Source organism: Sapajus apella, unplaced genomic scaffold, assembly GCF_009761245.1.
Source record: "Sapajus apella isolate SASKATOON/1434 unplaced genomic scaffold, GSC_monkey_1.0 scaffold51, whole genome shotgun sequence".
NCBI lineage: Eukaryota > Metazoa > Chordata > Mammalia > Primates > Cebidae > Sapajus > Sapajus apella.
In genome coordinates, this window is record NW_022436991.1 from 14,991,643 (window position 1) to 15,006,680 (window position 15,038).

Here is a 15,038-nt window from a genome sequence, read left to right on the forward strand (position 1 = left end):
GAGTAGTTGGACTACAGGTGAGCGCCACCATGCCCAGCTAATTTTTGTATTTTTAGTGAAGACAGGGTTTCACCATATTGGCCAGGCTGATCTCCAACTCCTGGCGTTGTGATCTAGCCACTTCGGCCTCCCAAAGTGCTGGGATTACCGGCGTGAGCCGCCGCAGCCGGCCTACAGCTGACATTTAACAATCAGGAGAAAGAGCTCCTGATATCTTTACAAATGCAAAAATTTGTGAAATCCCTCAAAACATAACTTTCATAAAATGCAGTAAGTCGAACTGAGGCTGGGTGGATGGACATGTTATTCACTGACCTAGAGCACACAGAAAGAAATGCCAAGTGTGATGGAAGAAAATGACGCATTAATTTTGGGGTTAAAATAGTTCCAGTGCTAACGCCTGAGATTCTCTAATAAACAGAAAAATACTGACGGGGCTGAGTCCAGTGGCTCACGCCTGTAATCCCAGCACTTTGGGAGGCTGAGGCAGGAGGATCACTTGAGCCCAGGAACTCAAGAACAGCCTAGGCAACATAGCAAGACCCCCATCTCTACAAAAAAATTTTTAAATATTAGCAGAATGTGCTGGTGTGCGCTTGTAGTCCTAGCTACTCAGGAGCCCTGGTGGCACCACTGCACTCCAACCTGGACAACAGAGCGAGACCCTGTCTCAAAAGAGAAAAAAAGAAAAAAACATGCTGATGTCCAGGTACTGTGCTAGGTCCTAAGAATACACAGGTGAACAAAAGATGATCCTAATCTCATAGGACTTGCAAGTCCATCAAATAATCAACAAATAAATATATATTACAGACCTCTGAAGCGTTAAGAAATTGTATGGTACTATGATGGCCTTCGATGAGGCTACACGTCCACTGCACTTCCATATCCTTAATACTTTTCTAAGAAGACTCCCTAAAATTTCGATTTCTTAGAGATCTACTTGTTTTTAATTAATTTTTTAACAACAGACTTTATTTTTTAGAGCAGTTTTATGTTCGCAGCAAAATTGAGCAGAAAGTACAGTTTCCTTATTACCGTATTTCCTGCGCCCACCCTCCTCCAGCAAGAAACAATCTGCTCGCTTTCAAGCTGTTTTTATTTTTTGCATTTTGTTTAAAACAGAGTCTGGAGGAATGGGAGAAAACGCTGAAAACGCACCCGCACTCCGGTCGGTTGAATTAGGGTTCCTTCAAGAGCCGGAGAGGTATGCCAAGTAAAAACTACATTTCCCAAGGGGCAGCGCGTCACGTCACAGAGGAACGACTGCGCATGCGTAAAGGGTCCTCGCGCGATTACGTTCATAAAAGGAAAAAAAGCGTGTGCGCTTGCCTACGTGCCGCCAATCTTCGAACGGAGGTCTGTGACCATCCGCAGACTCCGAAAAAGCGTTCGCTGGCGCCTGCTCCCCACGTCGGTTTCCAGCCCGACGAGCTTGTTTTGTCCGAGACTCGGTAGGTGGGGACCGGCCGTGGCCTGAGCCCTCCGGCGAAGCGCGAGAGCGAAGGGCGAAGTCCTCCCTTTTCGCGGTGGTTCCCGGCCTCCGTGAGGCGGCGCTCGAGGGGCGGTGCGCACGCGCTCTGGGTGGGAGGGGGCGGGGCTCGGGGAGGGCGGGCTCTGCGCCCGGCCGCTCGAGGTCTGCGCGTGCGCACTTCCATCCCGGGTGAGGGTGGGAAACTGGCACGCAGGGCTTGACAGGGACGCGGCCCCCAGGTGGCATACTCTGCCCCGGGTCACGAAGATGCGGACAGAGGCCAGGCCCCGAACTCCAGCACTTATTATTTGCACAAAAAAATCTTTTTTTGTTTAAGATACATAGCTCGTCATTTGCCCAGGCTGGTCTCTAACTCGTGGGCTCAGCCTCCCGCCTCGCCCTCCCAAAGTGTGGGGAGTATAGGCGTGAGTCCCCACGCCCGGACAAAAAATGCCCTTCTTAAGAACAGCAAAACAGCCTCCTTCACTCTCCCTATCCTCCAGTCACCTTCTCGGCTCGGGTTTGCAGCCATAGGCCTCGGTCTAACTTCACTAGTGCCTTTCCTCCTCCAAGTCTTGAACCCTTGAGCCTATAGTCAGGCTTTGGTCTCTACCACTCCACTAAAACAGTTCCTTGTCGCCGGGAGCGGTGGCTCACGCCTGTAATCCCAGCACTTTGGGAGGCCGAGGTGGGTGGATCACCTGAGGTCAGGAGTTTGAGTCCAGCCTGGTAAAACCCCATTTCTACTAAAAATACAAAAATTAGCCGGGCATGGTGGTGTGTGCCTGTAATCCCAGCTACTCGGGAGGCTGAGGCACAAGAATCGCCTGAACTCAGGAGGTGGAGGCTACAGTGAGCCAAAATTGTGCCACTGCACTCCTGCCTGGGTGACAGAGCAAGACCCTGTCTCAAAAGAGTCATAGAGGTGGAAGAAAATCCACGTATAAGTGGACCTGCACAATTAAAACCTACATTGTTCAAGGGTCAACTGTATAGATGTATTGAGATTTATTGTGGTGGATTGGGTCATACAATTATAGAGGCTGAAAAGTCCCAAGATTTGCCATCTGCAAGCTGGAAGCCCAGGAAAGCAAACCCTCTGGAACTCACAGACACACTCAGAAGTGTTACCATTAGCTATCTGGGCATCCTCTAGCCCAATTAGGTTGACACATAGCTAATGGTGAATTGGCAGTTTACAAGAAACCAAAAGCTTCCACTTCTGTGCTCTTCTACTATTGAATATGGTGAATTTGTAACAAAACTTGAATTTCAGAGGAAGAGCATAGGTTTTAGAATTTGCAGCCTTGTAGCCCCAGCTCAACTTTTTCCTGAGTTCCCTGCATAACCTATCTGAACTGCAGTTTCCCCACTCGACTTACCATTCTGATATCTATTTTTTTTGTTTTTTGTTTTTTTAACACTGCTCCTTCTGTACTGATATCTATTTTATAGGATTGCTGTTAAGGTTTAAATGAGAAACACCGGCATAAGTTGCAATACAGAGGCATGGAGGAAAAAAATCATCGTCTTAATGTCTCTTTAACTAATTGATGAATATAGATTCTATTTATTTATTTTTGAGATGGAGTCTTGCTCTGTCGCCCAGGCTGGAGTGCAGTGACGCGATCTCGGCTCACTGCAACCTCTGCCTCCTGGGTTCAAACAATTTTCCTGCCTCAGCCCCCTGAGTAGCTGGGATTACAAGCATGCATCACCATGCTTGGCTAATTTTTGTATTTTTAGTAGAGATGGGGTTTCACCATGTAGGCCAGGCTGGTCTCGAACTCCTGACTTCAAACGATCTGCCCACCTTGTCCTCCCAAAGAGCTGGGATTACAGGTGCGAGTCACCGTGCCTGGCCTCTATTTATTTATTTATATATTTTTTAGAAACAAAGTCTTACTCTGTCACCCAAGCTGGAGTGCGGTGGTGCAAAAATAGCTCACTGTATTCTCAAACTCCTGGGCTCAAGTGATCTCCTGCCACAGCCTCCTGAGTAGCTGGGACTATACATGTGCACCACCATGCTGGGTTAATTATTTTGTTTTTGTAGAGACAGGGCCTCCTTCTGTTGCCCAGTCTAGTCCCAAAATCCTGACCTCAAGTGATCCTCTCATTTTGGCCACTCAAAGTGCTGGGATTATAGGCATGAGCCACTGTACACAGTTTGCAGATTCTCATTGCCAGTGACTGGTTTGAGAGTGTGAGATCTGAGCATAGGGTATCAGGTTCCCCCTTCCCTTTGAGCCAGAACCTTAATCCTCTGTAGGATTAATCTTAGAGTGGCTTACATATAGGATATTTGGATTTGTTTGAGGCCTTGGATGCTATTATAGTAAAAGGGCCAGCAATTGTAGGTGGGGTATTAGTGGTTAACATATGCTTCTACCCCACAGCCTTTGTCCCTCAGTTTGATCTCTCTCCTCATCCTTAAAGTTCTTCTTATTAATCAAGCCACTCAGTTGCAGCGGATAACAGAAAGCTAACCCCAACTAGCCTAAGCATGAAAAGGGTGTTTGTTGACTCTGTGATATTGTAAATATACATCTTGTCTGTGTCCCAGTTTGGAATGCTTATGGAGCTTCCTGGAGGGAGGTCTGCCCAGGGAGGACATGAAAGCTCCCGGCTTCTTCCTGTGTGCTTTGCCTTGTGTGCCTCTTCCTTCATTTGTATCCACTGTGACGTCTTTTACAATAAACCAGTAAACCTAAGTGTTTCTCTGAGTGCCGAGAGCTGCTCGTGTAAATTCATGGAACCCAAGGAGGGAATCGTGGAAACCCTGATTTATAAAAGTCAGTTGGTCAGAAGCACAATTAAAGTAACCAGGGCTTGTGACTGGCATCGAGAGTTCGGGGGACATGCTTGTGGAACTGAGCCCCCAGCCTGTGGGGTTTGACACCCTGTCTGGGTGGATAGTGTTGGAAATAAACTGAATTAGAGGATATCCAGTGTATATCCACTGTAGACTCGATGGATTGATTGTTGTTGGTGAGAAATCCCTACACGTTTGGCCACAGAAATCTTAGCTGTTGATTGATTGCATATTGTGACAGCAGAGGAGAAACCATTTGTTTTTTTTCCTCACAGACTCCAGCTGAAGAGGCCTGGAGTAAACCAGCTTCAGATGGGACTCTATCCAGAAGCCTAAATTATGTCACCACTTTTTTTTTTTTTTTTTTTGTAGAGACAGGGTCTTAAACTCCCGGCCTCAAGAGATCCTCTTGTCTCAGCCTCCTGAAAGCTGGGACTGCAGGAGCTCACCTCCACACCTGGGTACTTTTTATTTTTGGTAGAAATAGAGCCTTGCTGTGGTGACCAGACTGGTCTCAAACTCCTGGGCTCAAGCAGTCCTCTGTCCTCCGCCTCCCAAGGTGTCGGGATTACAGGCACGAGCCACTGTGACCCGCCTGTTTATTGGTTTTGTTAAATGCCTCGAGAGGTGTTAAAAAGCCCATCATGGAAAGAAGATAGCCCCAGAGGAGGGGTTCCAAATTCTTCATGTAAAAGTCTTCCCCAAACGCTCAAATGTCCATCAACAGATGAATGGATTAAAAAACTGAGATCTTGCCGGGCGCGGTGGCTCAAGCCTGTAATCCCAGCACTTTGGGAGGCCGAGGCGGGTGGATCACGAGGTCAAGAGATCGAGACCATCCTGGTCAACATGGTGAAACCCCGTCTCTACTAAAAATACAAAACATTAGCTGGGCATGGTGGCGTGTGCCTGTAATCCCAGCTACTCAGGAGATTGAGGCAGGAGAATTGCCTGAGCCCAGGAGGCGGAGGTTGCAGTGAGCCGAGATCGCGCCATTGCACTCCAGCCTGGGTAACAAGAGTGAAACTCTGTCTCAAAAAAAAAACAAAACAAAAAAACTGAGATCTATCCATACAATGGAATGTTATTTAACCATAAAAAGGAATGAAGTAGGCCAGGCACGGTGGCTCACACCTGTAATCCCAGCACTTTGTGAGGCTGAGGTGGGCAGATCACGAGGTCAGGAGCTTGAGACCAGTGTAACCAACATGGAGAAACCCGTCTCTACTAAAAATACAAAAATTAGCTGGGCATGTTGGTGTGTGCCTGTAATCCCAGCCACTCGGGAGGCTGGGGCAGGAGGATCGACTGAGCTGAGGAAGTCAAGGTTGCAGTGAGCTGTGATTGTACCACTTCTCTCCAGCCTGGGCAATAGGGGTGAGACCTTGTCTCAGATAGATAGATACACAGAAACATAGTTAGATACATTGATAGGGTATTGTATGCCATTCAAATTATTTCCATTAAGCTGTTTTTGTTGTTTTCTTTGAGACAGAGTCTCACTCTGTCACCCAGACTGGAGTACAGTGATGCGATCTTGGCTCACTTCAACCTCCACCTCCAGGATTCAAGCGATTCTCATGCCTCAGCCCGCCAAGTAGCTGGGATTACAGGTGTGCACCACCACGCCCGCTAATCTTTGTATTTTTTAAATAGAGACAGTGTTTCACAATGTGGGCCAGGCTGGTCTCAAACTCTTGGCTTCAAGTGATTCACCCTCCCAAAGTGCTGGGATTATAGATGTGAGCCACTGCACCCTGCCCATTAAGCTGTTGTTTTAAAAAGTCTGCCTAAACCTCTGAACTAGACAAACATGGGGCACATTCCAAGCAACTTAGTTAAGTTTAAAAGATCAGTACAGATTTCAGCTGCCTCAAGGAAACTAGATTTGGAGTTTGAGTTCAGCTGTGATTAACTGCTTGCTAACAAAACACCAAACTCTCAAGAACATAACAGAATCCAAAGCCTATAACATATCATCCAAAATGTCCATGATACAATCCAAAATTATGAGACACAAAAAACGGGCCAGGTGTGGTGACTCAGGCCTGTAATCCCAGCACAGCACTTTGAGAGGCAGAGGCGGGTGGATCACTTGAGAAAGGAGTTTGAGACCAGCCTGGCCAATGTAGCAAAACCCTGTCTCTACTAAAAATACAAAAAAAAATAGCCAAGCTTGGTAGTACATAGGAGGCACAGCAGGCTGAGGCACAACAATTATGTGAACCCAGGCAGCAGAGGTTGCAGTGAGCTGAGATGGCACTACTACTCCAGTCTGGGCAACGAGAGCAAGACTCTGTCTCAAAAAAAAAAGAAAAAAAAAAAAAAAGGGAAGAAAAAGACATTTTTAAAATACATTTTTTTAAAAAACAGGAAAATATGACTTGTATTCACAAAAAAAGGCAATAAACGAAGATCAACCCCAAGAGGATCCAGGTGTTAGTACCAACTGACAAGAATTCTAAAGGAGAATCAAAAGAATTAGTTAAAATAAAGAAAAAAAAATGGCCAGGCACGGTGGCTCATGCCTATAATCCCAGCACTTTGGGAGGCCGAGGTGGGTGGATCACGAGGTCAAGAGATCGAGACCATCCTGATCAACATGGTGAAACCCCATCTCTACTAAAAATACAAAAATTAGCTGGGCATGGTGGCGCACCACTGTAGTCCCAGCTACTCGGGAGGCTGAGGCAGGAGAATTGCTTGAACCCAGGAGACAGAGGTTGCGGTGAGCCGAGATCATGCCATTGCACTCCAGCCTGGGTAACAAAAGCAAAACTCCGTCTCAAAAAAAAATAAATAAAGCAGTTATTAAAACTTTGTCAGGCCCTGTGGTGGCTCACACCTGTAATCCCAGCAATTTAGGAGGCTGAATTGGGAGGATCGCTTGAGCCTAGGAGTTCAAGACCAACCTGGACAACATAGTGAGACCTCATCTCTACAAAAAGTTTAAAAATTAGCTGGAGGCCAGGCACGGTGGCTCATGCCTGTAAACCCAGCACTTTGGGAAGTCAAGGCAGGCAGATCACTTGAGGTCAGGAGTTGAGAGACCAGCCTAGCCAACATGGTGAAGCCCCATCTCTACTAAAAATACAAAAATTAGCTGGGGGTGGTAGCTGGCACCTGTAATTACAGCTACTCGGGATGCTGAGGCAGGAGAATTGCTGCACGTGGGAGGTGGAGATTGCAGTGAGCCGAGATCACGCCACTGCACTCTAGCCTGGGTAACAGAGCAAGACTCTGTCTCAACAATAAAAAATAAAAATTAGGTTGGCCTGGTGGCATGTGCCTATAGTCCCAGCTACTCGGGATGCTGAACTGGAAGAATTACTTGAGTCTGGGAGGTCGAGGCTAGAGTGAGCCGTGATTGCACCTCTGCTCTCCAGGAGACAGAAACAAGACTGTCTCTAAAAAATAATAAAAGAATAATACCCCTAAACTGAATATTACCAAAGTGCCATCAAAAGAGAACTGGCTAAACTAGTGTGTTGTTCATATGATAGTGTGCTCCTCAGCAATGAAAAGGAAAAAAACAGCTGGGTGCAGTGGTTCAGGCCTAGCACTGGGAGGCTGAGGCGGGCGGATCATGAGCTCAGGAGTTCGAGACCAGCCAGGCCAACATAGTGAAACCCCACCTCTACTAAGAATACAAAAATTAGCTGGGCATGGTGGTAGGTGCCTGTAATCCCAACTACTTGGGGCTGAGGCAGGATAATCGCTTGAACCTGGGAGGCGGAGGTTGCAGTGAGCCAAGATCGTGCCATTGCACTCCAGCCTCAGCGACAGAGCGAGACTTTGTCTCAAAAAAAAAAGAAAGGAACAAACTACTTGTGGGTAACCCCCCATGTAGGTACCGAAGAATTAGAGCTAAGCAGAACCCTGGCACAGTTAGGGCTTGAGGAATATCTCACTTTATAGTGTTACTACTCAGCAATTTCCTTTTATGTAATCCTTTATACAATTATATACTGCATTAGTTTCTAGAATTAGGGCTTGAAGAATCCCTTTATATAATCCTCTATGTATAATCATATAATAGTTGATAGTATTAGTGCCTAAAGAATATTTCCCTACATATATATATATAATTATATCTTAGTTCATAATTGGAGGAATGCCTAGAGTAGACACAGTACAGAGCATGAATTAAGGAATAAGCAGCGTCTAATCGGAGGAATGTCTAGAGCAGACACAGTGCAGAGCATGACTTAAGGGAAAAACAGTTATACCTGGACAAGAATCCATGGCCCAGGCGGCAGCGTTCAGTATCATAAAGATACCCGCTGTATGGCAGTCTTGGGACAAGAGCCACTCCTCCTGATAAAGGAGTTGTAGGACCTTGCTCCAGTTATTGTGGAGGGCTGCCCTCAGACCGGCAATCCACCTTGGTAAATGTGAACTTTATCAGCTCTTGCTGCTATGCTACTCGAAAAGCATCTTCCCATAGAACTCATTGGAAGCTGCCAGAAGGTGGCGGTAACCTTGACAGCTCTGTCACTGCTGTGTGACTTAAAGCATCCTCCTATAAATCTTCTTAGAAGTAGTTTGCCCATAGATAGAAGTATTGCACACTGTACCCTCTTCACTGCACACGGCCCACCTTCAAGCCTCAGTGACCTAATGGGGGTAGACCCCTTGCACACGGCTTTGCCTTCATGGGAACGGGCCCCTTCCTGTGCACTGTCCACCTCCTGGCCTAGGTGACCTAATGGGGGTGGACCCCATGTTTTATTGCTCATGACCCTATCACTATCCTTAAAGATGATTTCACTCACTGCCCTGCCCCCTAACCTATGCACAATAAATACTCACGCTTCTGGACATTCGGGGCCTCACCTGACTCTGCTTATAGATGGTATGGCCCCCTTAGCCCAGTTGCATTTTCCTTGTACTTCTGTGTCCTGTCTCTTTATTTCTCGGATCCTGCGCCTCAGCACAGCATAAGGAACACCCGATGACCCTGTGGGGCCCTCAGCCCTACACTACTGATACAATATAGATGAATTTCAAAAACATGTCCAGTGAGAGAATCCTGGCCCCAGAGAATACATATTGCATGATTACATTTATATGAAGTTCTTGAACAGGCATAAGTAAACTATAGTGTGAAACGTCAGCACAGTGTGTGTATCTCTGTGTGTAGAGATAAAGGTGTGGCCTTCTAAGGCAGTGGGAAGACAAGCATGCTAGGAGCCAAAGAGTTTAGGGTGCTGGGCGTTGCCTGAGCATTCCTAAGAATGCTTGAAACCTTGCAGGAATTGCTGAGTCTCTTGGAGTTTGAGACAGTTTTGTTTACATGATGGAATTGTGATAAGATTAGCTGGCACTCTTGGACTCCGATAAAACCGGCAACTTGGCCTGGAAACGCAGTGTCCTCCCATCTGGCCTTCTAATTAGTTATGGTTCCAACCCCCAGGGCCGCATTCCTACTTGCTTTGCACCAGCAGGCTTGGCATTTGTTCTCAGAGGGTCACAGAAACCTTTGTTTCTACTTAGAACACGTTTCCTGGGGAAGTTTAGGTGTACAACTGACCGGATCCAGAGATAGCAGCACTTTGTTGTAAAATCGTAAGAAGAGCTTGTTCTCTCAGACAAGCCACTGCCCAGTAGGCCAATCTCAAAAGAGCCCTTAAATAGTGTGGTCTTTGGCCAGGCCGTCATCGAGGGTTTATTCCCAGTTTTGGCAAGCGTCAGTATTTCTTTTGCATGTGCGATTGGCTTTCTTAATCAATGTAACAGCAGACCCCTGGCCTCCGGATGAAAAGGGCCACGAGGGTTCACTAAGTGCATGCTCTGGGCCAGCCACTGCCTAGGACCTTTCTTAGGATTTGATCATCAAGTAAGTGCTCTTGGTTTGATTTTATTGAGACCCAGAAAGGTTAACTAATTCATCCAAGGCGAGTGTGAGGCTTTATGAGAACTTAACAGTTGTCCTCTCTGTTCCCCCTCCTTGGACTATTCCTAAAACGTGAAGGTCAGTTCCTTTCCCTGATGGCTGTATGGCAGGTGGTGTAGTCATTTCTTTGTAGGGCTTTTACTTGTATTGGTGCTGGACATGCTGTTCACCATTTCCAGTGCTTCCCTGAGTAGGGTCTGACAAACAGGTGGCCAAGCCCTCCTGGATTTCAGGCTTTATTGGGGGCACCAAGATGCAAAGATAATCCACTAAGACTTAGTTCTTGGCCGCATGTCATGGCTCATGCCTGTCATCCCAGCACTTTAGGAGGCTGAGGCGGGAGGATTGCTTGTGCCCAGGAGTTTGAGGTCATCTTGGGCAACAAGGCAAGACCCCATCTCTCCAAAAAAAAAATTTAAAAATTAGCTGGGTATGTTGATACATGGCTATAGTCTCAGCTTTGTGGGAGGGTGAGATGGGAGGATCACTTAAGCCTGGGAGGTGGAGGCTACAATGAGCCAAGATTGCGCCACTGCATTCCAGCTTGGGTGACAGAGCAAGACCCCGTCTCGGGGGGAAAAAAAAAAAAAAAAGCAACTTTGTTCTTCTACGTAAGGGGCTGGAAGTCTGAGAAGTAGCCTCTTCCACGCATAGAAAACAGCTTTAAAAGGGCATGTGGGCTCTGATTGTGGTTATTTAACATTTACAGAGGTGGATACGACATGAAAATCACTTGAGTTTGTTGGGATTTGCTTTAAAACATGCTTTCATGTTGTACTTTTCTTTTTTTTTTTTTTTTTCCGAGACGGAGTTTTGCTCTCGTTGCCCTGGCTGGAATGCAATGGCGTGATCTCGGCTCGCTGCAACTTCCGCCTCTGGAGTTCAAGCGATTCTTCTGTCTCAGCCTCCTAATTAGCTGGGATTACAGGCATGCACCACCACGCCCAACTAATTTTGTATTTTTAGTAGAGGTGGGCTTTCTTCATGTTGGTCAGGCAGGTCTCGAACTCTTAACCTCAAGTGATCCACCCTCCTCAGCCTCCCAAAGCGCTGGGATTACAGGTGTGAGCCACTGTGCCCAGCTAATGTTGTACTTTTCTTTCACTTTAATTAGAGAAAAAAGGCAGATAATTGGAACAGAGGAGTGACCAGAGTGCTCTGGCGAGGCAGGGCTGTTGGGTAGCCAGGGAGGCCCCAAAGAAGAGAGGGCATTTGTGTAGTAAGAGTGTGTTGCCATTTGCCAGCTATGTGCCAGGGGGAAGGGGCGTCAAGGCAGTGGGCACAGTTGGATGGTCTGCTTTGAGAGTTCATGGCCAATGGGATCCAGGAATAGCAGTAACTTATTATGAAATTATAAAATGAGGTGATTCTGCCAGGCAAGGCACTACCCAGTAGGCACAGTGACCCTTCAGACCATGTGGTCAGCTCTCTCTCTCTCTGAAAATTTCAATCTGTTTCATGAGTGAGTGAGTGTGTGTGTGTGTGTGTGTGTGTGTGTGTGTGTGTGTGTGTGTGTCTGCAAAAGCTTTTATGAGCTACACACCGTTTTTTCTTGTTATATGTTCATGGGATATCTTTGAAGGAATACCCAAGAAAGAACTAGTTGCCTGTAGGGATAGGAGATTTCATTGTATTGCTAGGGTAGTCTGAGTTTTTTACTAAGTGCATGTATTGTTTACTCAAACTTTTGTGTGTGTATGTGTTTCTAGAGAGAACAGTTTTATTAACAACGACATGAGACAGTGATGGGTGATGAGGGGCTAAACTAAAACAATGACAAGTGTGGCAGGAGAGAGGGGGCTGGGTTTCCAGCTTGGGAAGCCAGCTGTGCCCTGCAGGACAGGAAGTGTGAGTGTCTGTGGGGCATCTTGGTGGGGTTATTCAAGAGGCAGTTGGAAGTCTGAGTTGGGAGCCTTGGAAAGAGGTCAGGGTTGATGGCACTGACTTGGAAGTTTAGCCTGAAGCTGATGAGAATGCTTAGGGAATGTGTAGCGAATGAGAAGAGGATCCCAGAGTGATCTTCCACTGGGGTAGAGGAGGAGGCAGCAAGAAACCAGAATGGTGGTTAGAGACTGGGGAGCATGGAGCCTGGTGTGTTCGTCAGCATTCTCCAGAGGCACAGAACCGATTGCATATATATACACACACATAGGAGTTTATTAGGGAGAATTGCCTCACACAATTACAAGGTGAAGTCCCCTGATAGGCCATTGGCAAGCTGGGGAAAGAGAGATGCTGGTAGCATGGTTCTGTCCAAGTCCGCCAGCCTTAAAGCCAGGGAAACCAACAGTGCAGTCCGAGGCCAGAGGCCTGAGAGCCCCTAGGAGCTGCAAGCCTCAGAGTCTAAAGGCCAAAGAACCTGGAGTCTGATGTCCATGGGCAGGAGGAGAGGAGGCCAAGTGTCTGTTATGGCACAGAGCAGAGCGAGCATGCAGACCCAGCAAGCTGTCCGTCCCCCTTCTTCCGCCTGCTTGTGCTAGGCACGCTGGCAGCCAACTGGATGGTCCCCACCCATAGGGAGGGTGGGTCTTCCTCTCCTAGTCCACCGACAAATGTCAGCCTTCTCCAGCAACACCACAGACACACCCAGGAACAGCGCCTCACCAGCTGTCTAAGCATCCGTCAATCCAGACGAGTTGTTACCTAGGATTAACCATCACACCTGAAATCTAGGGAGTAGAGCTTTGAGGCACAGCATGTGAGCAGGTATGCAGTGCAGCAGAAGGTCCAGGAGCTGGCAGGAGCTCCCTGGGAGCTTGAGGGTAGCTGAGGCGTGAATGGGAGAAGTGACGGTGGTAGGTATGGTAGTTTTATGGTGAAGAAAAGGATAGTGATTCAGTCGATATTTAATGAGAACCCACAGTGTGCCAGGCTGTGTGCTAGGTATTGAGAATAAAGTGATCCCTGCCCTCAAAGACTGGACAGACTAGGGGAGGTGACAAATATATACAAAGAGGATTTTCATGTGATTTGGTAGGAGCAGGGGTGGAAAGAGAGTCTCAGTGGAACAGAAAGTTTCAGGCTGTGATCAGTGGAGGAGGTGACTTGGTACTAAGCTAGGTCTTAAAGATTAAGTAAACTCAGAGGATTAGGAGTGATCCGGATGTCCCACATAGAGGGAACAGTGTGAACATAGGGCAAGCATGGAGGTGAGAAGTTATGTTGGGCTGGGCGTGGCAGCTCACACCTCTAATTCCAACACTTTTCAAGGCTGAGGCGGGCAAATCACTTTGGGCTCAGGATTTTAAGACCAGCCTGGGCAACATGGTGAAACCTTGTCTCTACAAAAAATACAAAAATTACCTGGGCGTGATGGTACACACCTGTAGTCTCAGCTACTCAGGAGGCTGAGGCTGGAGAGACAATTGCTTGAACCCAGGAAGCAGAGGTTGCAGTGAACTAAGATTGCACCACTGCATACTAGCCTCAGCAACAGAGTGAGACCCCATCTCAATAAAAAGAAAGAGAGAGAGTGATGGGGGCAGGGTGAGGAGGAAGGGAAATTACGTGGTATGTAGTCAGAGCAGAGCAGTTCAGTGTCAGTATTGATGGAACATAAAATGTGGGGTAAGGAGTAATAAGAGGTGTTGGGGATAGCGACAGATGGAAGCCACCTCTTCATGGAGACCTTGTGTCCTATGTTAAAGGCATGATGTATCCTAGAGTCAGAGGGTTGAAAGCCTGTGGTAGGGCAACGATAGGGTAACACATGTCTTTTAGTTAGATGGTTCTAGGGAGGGGTAGAGGCCAGATGTGTTGGAGATGAGAATATAGGCATAAAGGCATTTATCTGGGGAGCTGCTGTGTATATTACAGTGAAACTAACCTGACATGTCCTGAACCAGTGAGTGAAGGATAAAGAGGAATGGATAGAGTCCAGAAATATTGAGGCAGTAAATTAATAATGAGAGTGTTGATTGATTGGACATGGAAATTGAGGGAAAAAGGGGAGCTGAAGATAACTCAGTTCCCATAGGTAGCTGAGTGGGTTATGAAAACAACAGAGAAGGGGCATGCTACCACCGAGGATTTTTGAGAGGAGAGGTGGGTAGGGAAGTGACGACTTTGCCTTTAGACAGATTGATTTGATTTTTTTTTTTTTTTTTTTTGAGACAGAGCTTTGTTGTTGTTGCCCAGGCTGGAGAGCAATGGCATAATCTTGGCTCACTGCAACCTCCGCCTGCCGGGTTCAAGTGATTCTCCTGCCTCAACCTCCCGAGTTGCTGGAATTACAGGAGCCTGCAACGGCGCCTGGCTGATTTTGTATTTTTAGTAGAGATGGAGTTTCTTCCATGTTGGTCAGGCTGGTCTTGAACTCCCGACCTCAGGTGATCAAAGTGCTGGGAATACAGGTATGAGCCACCATAACCGGGCCAATTTTTAAACCATTATATTGGTATAATACTCATACCCTACAGTTTACCCATTTAAAGCATACAGTTCATTGGCTTTTTTTTTCCCCCCCAAGATGGAGTTTTTGCTCTTGTTGCCCAGGCTGGAGTACAGTGGCATGATTTTAGCTCACTGCAACCTCCGCCTCCTGGGTTCAAGCAATTCTCCTGCCTCAGCCTCCCAAGTAGCTGGGATTGCAGGTGTGCACCACCACACCTGCATAATTTTTTTGTATTTTTACTAGAGATGGAGTTTCACCATGTTGGCCAGGTTGGTCTGGAACTCCTGACCTTGTGATCCATCCACCTCAGCTTCCCAAAATGTTGGGATTACAGGTGTGACCCATTGCGCCTGGCCACTTCATTGGCTTTTTTTTTTTTTTTTTTTTTTTTGGCTGGGGTTTTGTTTTTTTTCCCCAGGCTGGAGTGCAATGGCATAATCTTGGCTCACTGCAACCTCCG

The 15,038-nt window shown here is 47.0% G+C and overlaps 1 protein-coding gene across 2 annotated transcripts in view; it reads left to right on the forward strand.

Annotated features, from left to right (window-relative positions):
• The first annotated feature begins 1,284 nt into the window (after window positions 1-1,284).
• SGF29 (SAGA complex associated factor 29) overlaps window positions 1,285-15,038 on the forward strand; it is a 49,453-nt gene continuing 35,699 nt past the window's right edge. The window contains exon 1 of one of the 2 annotated variants that reach the window (XM_032243099.1): window positions 1,285-1,454. The gene's annotated coding sequence lies outside the window, so the exon portion shown is untranslated. Of the gene's footprint in view, window positions 1,455-9,236; window positions 10,129-15,038 lie in introns of those variants that run through there. The other variant, XM_032243100.1, reaches the window with a different exon arrangement.